This window comes from Poromitra crassiceps (assembly GCF_964638095.1).
Source record: "Poromitra crassiceps genome assembly, chromosome: 9".
Lineage (NCBI taxonomy): Eukaryota > Metazoa > Chordata > Actinopteri > Beryciformes > Melamphaidae > Poromitra > Poromitra crassiceps.
The window spans coordinates 2,151,969-2,160,737 of NC_139630.1; the positions used below are offsets into that span (position 1 = coordinate 2,151,969).

The following is an 8,769-nucleotide window of genomic DNA, read 5'->3' on the forward strand; positions in this document are numbered from 1 at the left end:
ACCGTATTACTTAACTATGGTTAAGTAATGCTTATTCAACACTGCTGAATAAGCATTACTTAACTACTAGCGGTATGTGTTGAGTTCTCTGATGTGTGTTGCAATATTGTTCCACTCTCGTGAGGCTCTAACAGAAAAGGCTGACTGGCTAAAGGCACTTTGCACAATGGTGGAATTGGTTTGATTTTTTGTCGAGTTTTAGGCTTAGTTCACACCGACAATCTATGCCTTGCCTTGCCTCAACCCACGCCTACGCCGAGCTGGGCGTGAACCTGTTACACGCTTTTGTGATCACACACTCAAAAAAATGATTTGTAAGATTTACTTAAATAAAACACTGCGACAAATTGCACAGCGATTTTCAAGTAAATTTTAGTGCTGAAATACTAAGTACAACTCACTTGCCAGTATCAAGTAAGATCTACTTAAAACCTTTAAGTAAATGTTATTTAAAACTATCAACTAAATCTTATTCATCTGTATTGTTCTCTGTTTGACATTTTAATTACTTAATAATTACTCACTATAATTAGACCCTTCTCAAGGGGGCCATTTTGTGTCGAAAAGGCAGGGTAAACACAGGTGTAAGCAAAACACTAATGAGGGTTTCCAACTTCCATGATTGGAATTTGGAAATCCTCATTAGTGTTTTGCTTGCACCTGTGTTTATTCTGCCTTTTCGACACAAAATGGCCCCCGTGAGAAGGGTCTATTATGTAAATGTTTTTACATGTTTTCCATAAATGTTACCAAATATTCACAAATCACAACTAAAATACCATTTAACAGTTTATTTTTTTCCCAACAATGAATCACCAACGTTCACATCACATGTGACATCTGGAAACATCTACTTAAGGTGCATTCCGTAAAACCTTCCAAATGGTTGAAACAACAAAACCGTGGAATTAGCTTGACCAGGGATGCAAACATGGATAATGAAAAAGGTGACATACCAGGGCAGACACAAGACCACTCAAAAATCATTCACTTAAAGGGATAGTTCGGTTTGTTTGAAGTGGGGTCCTATCAGCTAGTTCCATACACTAACTGAAATAGGTACAGTGTTCTGGACGCTGAGCACACCGTTTATCGAGACCCAGCACTCTGAAGCAGCAGCCTCCAGACCTCTGTCTCTCTAGTAGACGGGGCCAAGAACTAAAACGTAAATTAGCCACCTAAAACAACGGCCACCTAAACAAATCGATATATTTGTACATGTACGCTCTATTTTGACAATTTTCAGCGCTTTACTTTTCTGCCAAACAGCCTTCTCATTCGGTACTACTTTTTCTCCCAACCGTACAACTGCCGTATTCCTCCGCTAAACGCCTGCACAGAGCCGCGGCGCTGGATTACTCCGCAGATCAGCTGTTATTTTGGGTTATTTCTCCCGGCTTGTTAGTGAAGACAACAAATAGAATACACAAACGAAAATATGAGTGATTTTGATAGCGAGGACGATATGCCATTCACCTTGGTGACAAATACAATTATGAACCAGAGAGACTAAGAAGAGGAACTTTTGCAGAGAGAGAGTGAACAGGCAGAAAGAGAGATACGAGGAACTGCCATAATAGGCTGCCTAAATGCCGGGGTGTCCTGCAGACCTTTTTCACCATTCCCAGGATGAATTGGGGAAAACGTCCCAGACGTGAGAGGCCAGGTGACTTGTTGTCTCTAAAGTAAGTCAGTGTTTTGTCTCTCTTCTAAGCCTTCCTGTTTTGTAAACCGCGGCTCTGTGTTCTGTGCAGGTGTTTAGCGGAGGAATACAGTAGTTCTATGGTTGGGAGGAAATAGTGCCGAATGAGAGGGCTGTTTGACGGTAAAGTAAAGTGCTGAAAATTGTCAAAATAGAGCTTGCATGTACACTGATATTGATTTGTTTAGGTGGGCGTTGTTTTAGGTGGCTAAATTACGTTTTAGTTATTGGCCCCGTGTACTAGAGACAGAGCTGTGGAGGCTGTTGCTTGGAGTGCTGGGTCTCGATAGACGGTGCGCTCAGCGTCCAGAACACTGTACCTATTTCAGTTAGTGTATGCAACTAGCTGATAGGACCCCACTTCAAACAAACCAAACTATCCCTTTAAGTGCCTTAATCATAGCGACCATAAATGTTCTGACTCTCTAAAACAGTGATTCTCAAAGTGGGGTCCTGGGGACCCCCACGGGTCCTTAAGAAGATCCCCATCAAAAAGCGACAGACATTATTTTACTATAATTCCATCCAAAAGTAATACAATGACAGAATGTATGACTATTTTGGTCATGGATTTTCGTACACTTTCTGTAATATTGTATCAGATGGTGGACCCTGGGACAAAATCTTATCAAATGTGGTCCATGGTCTAATTTGTGTCATGTAGGGGTCCTTGATGTGAAAACGTTTGAAAACCACTGCTCTAAAAGACTTGTGTTGGATCTGGTCAAATATGTCCAGGACTTGACTTTGGAAAAATTTTACAGAAAAGCAGACACTTGAATGAACATTCAGTTACAGCAAAAAAAAAACCATTCTATATCAGATGCATGTGTTATTGATTCATGTCTGTCATGACATTGGAAAGTCCACAAGCTGCTGTATGCGAGACGAGGGTCCAATGCAGGTGAATTGTTACAGTCTTTTGCAAGATGGAGAAGTGATTTGAGGCGTACCAGCAGCAGATTGTACAGTACTTGCCATGGCGACAGCAGTACTGTCGCATCCTGACATCTTCTTGCCCTCAAGAAGGACGGATACATCCACTGGCTCCTCTCGATCAGCACCATGGACGACCAGGATCTTGAGGATGTGTTGAGTGGCATCACTGCGACTGTCCCCCTCATACAATTGACAAGAAAAAATAAGACAATTCAGTTGAGAAACAAATACAAAATAGAGTGATTGAATCATTTGAAGTGATTACATTGTCAGGGCAGAATGAACACATACAGTAGTGTTAAAAATGACCTTTATTAAACATAGCTCAGATTATGTTAAATTGTGTCAAATCTACAGTAAGTTCACACTGTGATGCTTTTACAGTAAGCCAGCATTCATAAAATATTTGCAGAACATGGCACAAGATGGCTGCATTCCAGATGGTAGCCCCTGCATACATGTTGCTTTCAGCCAATCGTGTGGCTCTGCACCTTAATTGGCCTTTTACATTGTCACCTTTAGCTGTGTAAAGCCATGCCATGTCGAGCTGATTTCAGTTTCCATTACAATTTTTTTTATGTGCCAAGCCATGCCGAGCTGCGATCGAGATGGACCTTCTCTGGAATGGGACCAAAGCACACTAGACCCACCTCGAGCGGGTTGCAAAATTGCAAGCGAGCTGCAGCAACGCCTCAGTCAACCCTTGACGACCCCCCTCCTCCCCCTCAAACAAAAAGCTGTGTTGCAGCATAGGTTAGGTTGTAATAGCAAACTCTCCTGTCTCTCTCCAGAGTGGAGAGAGCAGAGAGAAAGGTGTGTTTAAAAGCCTCTCAAGTGTTATTTTCTAGCTTCTAATAATTCAATCTCTGTGGTTTGATGTTTAATTTGTCTCTTGTGTTTCGGTTTGTACTTTCAGATATCTGCTTCATTTTACTGTACCATTTCCTGATCACATGAGCCGTGCCTTTGGCCCCATGTCCATGTCGGGCAAGGCTCGGCGCATTTAAAGTGGTAAAGGAAACATAAATCAGGGTGACATGGTTTAGCTCAAGTGGCCAAAGGGGCCAATGGAAAAGGCCCACCTATGGCTTTGTAACCGTAGAGCACGTTTAATTTTTGTGATTGTACTTAATTTGAATCATTGAAATTGAGTTTGTTCTTCCAGATGATACATTATGATTTTTTATTTTTTTTATCTGCCATTTGGGCCATCGCTGAGTGTAATATCTCCATCCCTTCCCTCCATCCCTTCGTCTGCCTTCCTCTCTTACCGTTAATTAGCATTTTAAATAATAACAAATTAATATTTTAAAGTGTTAAAAAAATCATGCATTACCTGGCATTCGTCAAAAAGTTCCTCTTCTTTCTCGCCAAGGTACAGTATGAAGGTGCAGATAACAGCTTCATGTCTCATCTCAATGCTTTGGTTCTGTGAACAGAGCACAACAAATATTGTGTCAATACTGAACCATTATTCATACACGATGAACTGTCAAGAGAGAACACAACATGTGATTTGAGTGCACGGAGCAAGTAGCCTGGTAAACCAGCCCGTCACGTGAACTCACATTTCATTTGGTTCTGCGTGACGGTCTGGCCCCGATGCCATGGGGGGGGTTTAGCAGGGGCAGGAGCATGGGCGGGCTTAGTTGCCTTGACAGACAACTCCTTCAGCCAATCAGCGTCGGATCCAATCAAACCCAAATCCACTCGGGAGAATGGCAAAAACATATTTTCCGCCAAGAAACTCTGCGGTCGCGGCGATACTCCTGTACTTGCTTAATTGTTGTTATTGAGTCTATTTCTGCAATAACTGCACTTTATGGCTGTTTAAACTAGACAAACGCTGACATGACTCCTCGAGACCATCAGGCAAGGAGGCGGCCATTACTGTTTTGTTAGTGCAGTGCTAGTGGCGTTCCTGATTGGCCAACTTGCGCTGTCAATCCCAGCGGAGTCGCTGATTGGCTCTTCCGCTTCTGCTAAACCCCCCCACTGGCGTCGGGGCCAGACCGTCACGGAGAACCAAATGAAATGTGAGTTCACGTGACGGGCTGGTTTACCAGGCTACGGAGCAAGAGCCTCGGGGTGGAACGATACATCGATCTGCATTGATGCATCGATTCAATGATCTGATACATTTTTTGTTTTTGCTCCAAGTTAAATGTTTTATGGTCACTCACAGTTCAGTAGGTCACGAGTTGGCTTGGTTCCAGCCTTAAAACTTGTTATATAAGGGTTTTTTAAATGTCTATGGAAAAAAATTATGGGAAACTCACTTCCGGGGCAAGAGATGTCATGTGACTGTTCAGCATCGATGGACAGTGAAAACATCAATATGAATTATTAGCGTACTCTTTCGCATACAAACAATGCGAGCACCATAGCAAGCACGCAAGAAAAATAGGGAGAGGATATTCGCTCCCCTCTCGGATATAAATCAATGCATATAGTCTAATATCGATTGCAGCCGCTCAATCGAATCGTATAGAAATCGTGATATTGGCAAATATCGCATCATTGTCCAATGAATCCATATAGTATTGTATTGAGATCAAACGTGTGATTCCCACCCCTACAAGAGCCATGGGTGGAAAGATGGAGGATTTGTGCTGTGTATGGATTGGATTGGTGTGTCTTCCTGATTTTTTTTTAAACAAGCACACCTGACTCAGTTTGTCCAGGAACGGCCTCAGTTGTCCCCACAACACCTTGCTTGGTGTGGTGTGTCCTCCTCCCTCAACTGTCCACTCTCGACTCATCGTAGGAGTAAGGTCATCCTGTAACAGACACAATTGTGATATTAAAACAATGGTCTAAAACAGAGGTTTTCTAAGTGAGAGGCGGGCCTCCCCAGGGGGACTCCAAACAGTTTCAGGGAAGGCTCAGTGAATGGAAGTTAAAACATATATCATTATTTCATTAGTTATCAAAAGGAGATCACATAGAATAGCCTAAATGTATGTGATTTGGTTAAAGAGATAGTTCAGAGATCATTTATTATTTTCCCCTCCAGTCAGAGAATAATCTCAGCCCCGATCTAAAACATTTAGCCACAATTTTATATCACATTAGGATAGGGGGAAATAAGTAACAGCAACATGATAGAATGCATTACATTTCTACTTGCCTGACTAATGTTGCAGTGTCACTCCACTGTCTCATCCTGCAGCTGTGGTGCTGCCCTGTGTCCTGTTGACAGAGACATGTTTTTTTACAGGTGAATTTCATGGATCACATTCACCTAATTGCAAAAGTATTCACACATTCTTTCATTGTGTGCAGACTAGCCCTTTTTTAAAGACATTCATTCTGTGTGTGTGTGTGTGTGTGTGTGTGTGTGTGTGAGTGTGTGTGTGTGTGTGTGTGTGATGCAAATGCAGTGAGCACAGCACAGAGAGAGAGAGAGAGAGAGAGAGAGAGAGAGAGAGAGAGAGAGAGAGAGAGAGAGAGAGAGAGAGTGAGAGCCGAATGCAGCCACAGGCATGTATGTCCAGACATAACGTTACATTAAAGAGAGAGAGAGAGAGAGAGAGAGAGAGAGAGAGAGAGAGAGAGAGAGAGAGAGAGAGAGAGAGAGAGAGAGAGAGAGAGAGAGAGAGAGAGAGAGAGAGAGAGAGAGAGAGCGAGCGAGCGAGCAAGCGAGAGCGAGAGAACCAACGCAGCCACAGGCATGTCCAGACATAACGTTACATTAAATTAGCTCTTCCACAGCGCGGGACTGGCGGGATACTCAGTCCCACACTGGTGGGGAACGAGAGTGGACTGACAAGAGCAACTAGGCAGCTTAAACTGTGAATTGTTCAGCTCAAAATACAGGGCAGTCAAATGGCGGCAACTATTACCAGGCGCGGTGCAGCTGCACTGCACTGTTACCAACAGGAGTTTATGAGATTAAAATATGAACAGTAACATATCAACAAGTATCACAAACGCACACGGCTCCACTATTAGTATCACACATCGAATTAAACAGAAAGGCAGACTTACCTTGCAACCAAGTCAATCCTCTTGCAAAAATGCAGCCACGCACCAACTCCTCCATGTGCTTGAAACCGAAAGAGAACTGCCTGGTGCAAATGCGCATGCGCGGATTAAATAAAGCTATGTTTGATTAAAATTTACCTACTGTTTTAAGGATTAGGTATGTAAATATTATTATGTATTATGTAAGTAAATATTACGCAAACATTCTTACAAAAATGTACCCATTCCACACAGTTAATTTACTTACTGTTTTTAGGATTATGTATGTAAATATTATTATGTATTATGTAAGTAAATATTACGCAAACATTCTTACTAAAATGTACCCATCCCACACATTTAATGTATTTTCAAGAATAAAATGTGTACATATTACAAAATAATATTTAGAAATTATACTTCCTAATATTACTAAGTAGAAATTATGTCAGTTCTTTACTAAACATTACTACACCATGCAGTAAATTCTTTCAGTGCACCGCACGCCTTTTGCACGCCGAACCTGGAGCCGAGTCACAAGCGCCTCTCCTCTCTCCCGACTGTATTTTTTCACGTGTTGTCCAGAATTGTCATGGGTAGCCTCTAGGTAAAATAAATCTGATATATTTAATGTTCTATTGATGCTGGATATGTATAACCAGGTCTGACTATAGTCGGACATTTTAGAGAGGTGATCTTGCAAGAATATGTGCTGGCACAACAACATTGTCCATCTTGCTTCTTCGGTCGCTATTCTCTCATGAAGATTTGTTTGCCGACAGGGAGAAAGCCCCACGTGATAGCCACCCGTCAATCTCTCTCTCGCTCTCTCTCTCTGCTCAATACTGTTGTAGAAACTCCATTTTATTTTGAAATTCAGTTGACTTTGCCAGTTCCCACGGATATTGTCGCGTTTTTCTTTCATGGCTTGACAGAAAAGCCTGCCTGCACGCGCCTTGTCGGCGTGAAAATAGAACTCTCGCCTATTCGATAAAATCGGCAAGGCACAGGCGAGGCGTGGGTACACGCAGGGTTCACGCTCAGGCAGCCGGTGTACACAGCCTCGTTGACTAAAACGGGCGCCTATTTAAAAGCGTGGGTAAAGGCAAGGCATAGGCAAGGCTTGGGTCGTCGGTGTGAATGAAGCCTTAAGTGTCTGTTTATCCACCTTATTTCTAGATGCCATGATGCCTTATGGGTGCTTCTTCCGGTGTAATATAATGAATGCATTATATTATTATTATATTTCCCCCCAAGTCTCTGTGTATAATAACATAGGAGTTTCAGCAGGACTCCCTGGATGAGACTGTTACAGTAACAACAGACTACATAGAATTCTGTGTACAGTCAGTAATTCCATCTAAGGAAATACAAATATATCCAAACAATAAGATGTATGTAACTAAGGATGTGAAACATCTAATGAATCTAAGGAAGATTGCCTTTAGAAACAAGAACATCAGAGAATTAAAGCGTTTGGAAAAAGAGCTGAAGGAAAAACTAGATGATGCTAAACGGGCACATAAACTAAAGTTAGAGAAGGCTTTCAAAAGTAAAAATACCAAACAGTTATGGCACACCATGAAAACCATGACAGGTATGTCAAGCACCAGGAAAGATTTGGTGACAGACAATGAAGAGGTTTTTGCAAACCAGCTGACCATATCAATGTATTTTTTTAATGATCTGGTTACTTCCCTGAAAAAGTCCCATGTAAGAAGTCTACCAATTCTTATTCTTATTCAATGTGATGAAATATGTATGCTATAACATGTTGATTGAATCATAACATGTTGGTTGAATCATCTGAGGAATATGGAGCGATGCTATAACGTTGCTTTATAATCCTTTGAGTTTATAGCATGGATGTATAATGTTGTGCCCCACATCCATGCCACAGACGTCCAGACAGATATCAATCCGTCAGAGTTAATGTGGTGGATAACAAAATGTACAGGCCAAAGTAAGAGTTAACTCCAAAATGTATCAATTTCCAATTGCTAATCATATTATAAGCAATATTGAGACAATTTACAGACAATGTTTTAATGATATATTTTATTAACAGTCCATTATTATAAAAAGAAATCTTATAAAATGAGTGGAAAAGATGATGATGCTCTTTCTCCTCAGAAAATCAGACATCAAAGACATAAGAATAG

The 8,769-nt window shown here is 41.5% G+C and overlaps 1 long non-coding RNA gene across 1 annotated transcript; it reads right to left on the reverse strand.

Moving 5' to 3' along the window:
* Positions 1-666: 666 nt before the first annotated feature.
* LOC310782024 lies at positions 667-6,693 on the reverse strand. The gene is made up of 5 exons (XR_014553007.1): positions 6,632-6,693; positions 5,772-5,833; positions 5,308-5,421; positions 3,978-4,070; positions 667-2,813 (listed from the first exon to the last, which is right to left on the reverse strand). It is a non-coding gene; the product is annotated as an uncharacterized lncRNA (long non-coding RNA).
* Positions 6,694-8,769: the final 2,076 nt, after the last annotated feature.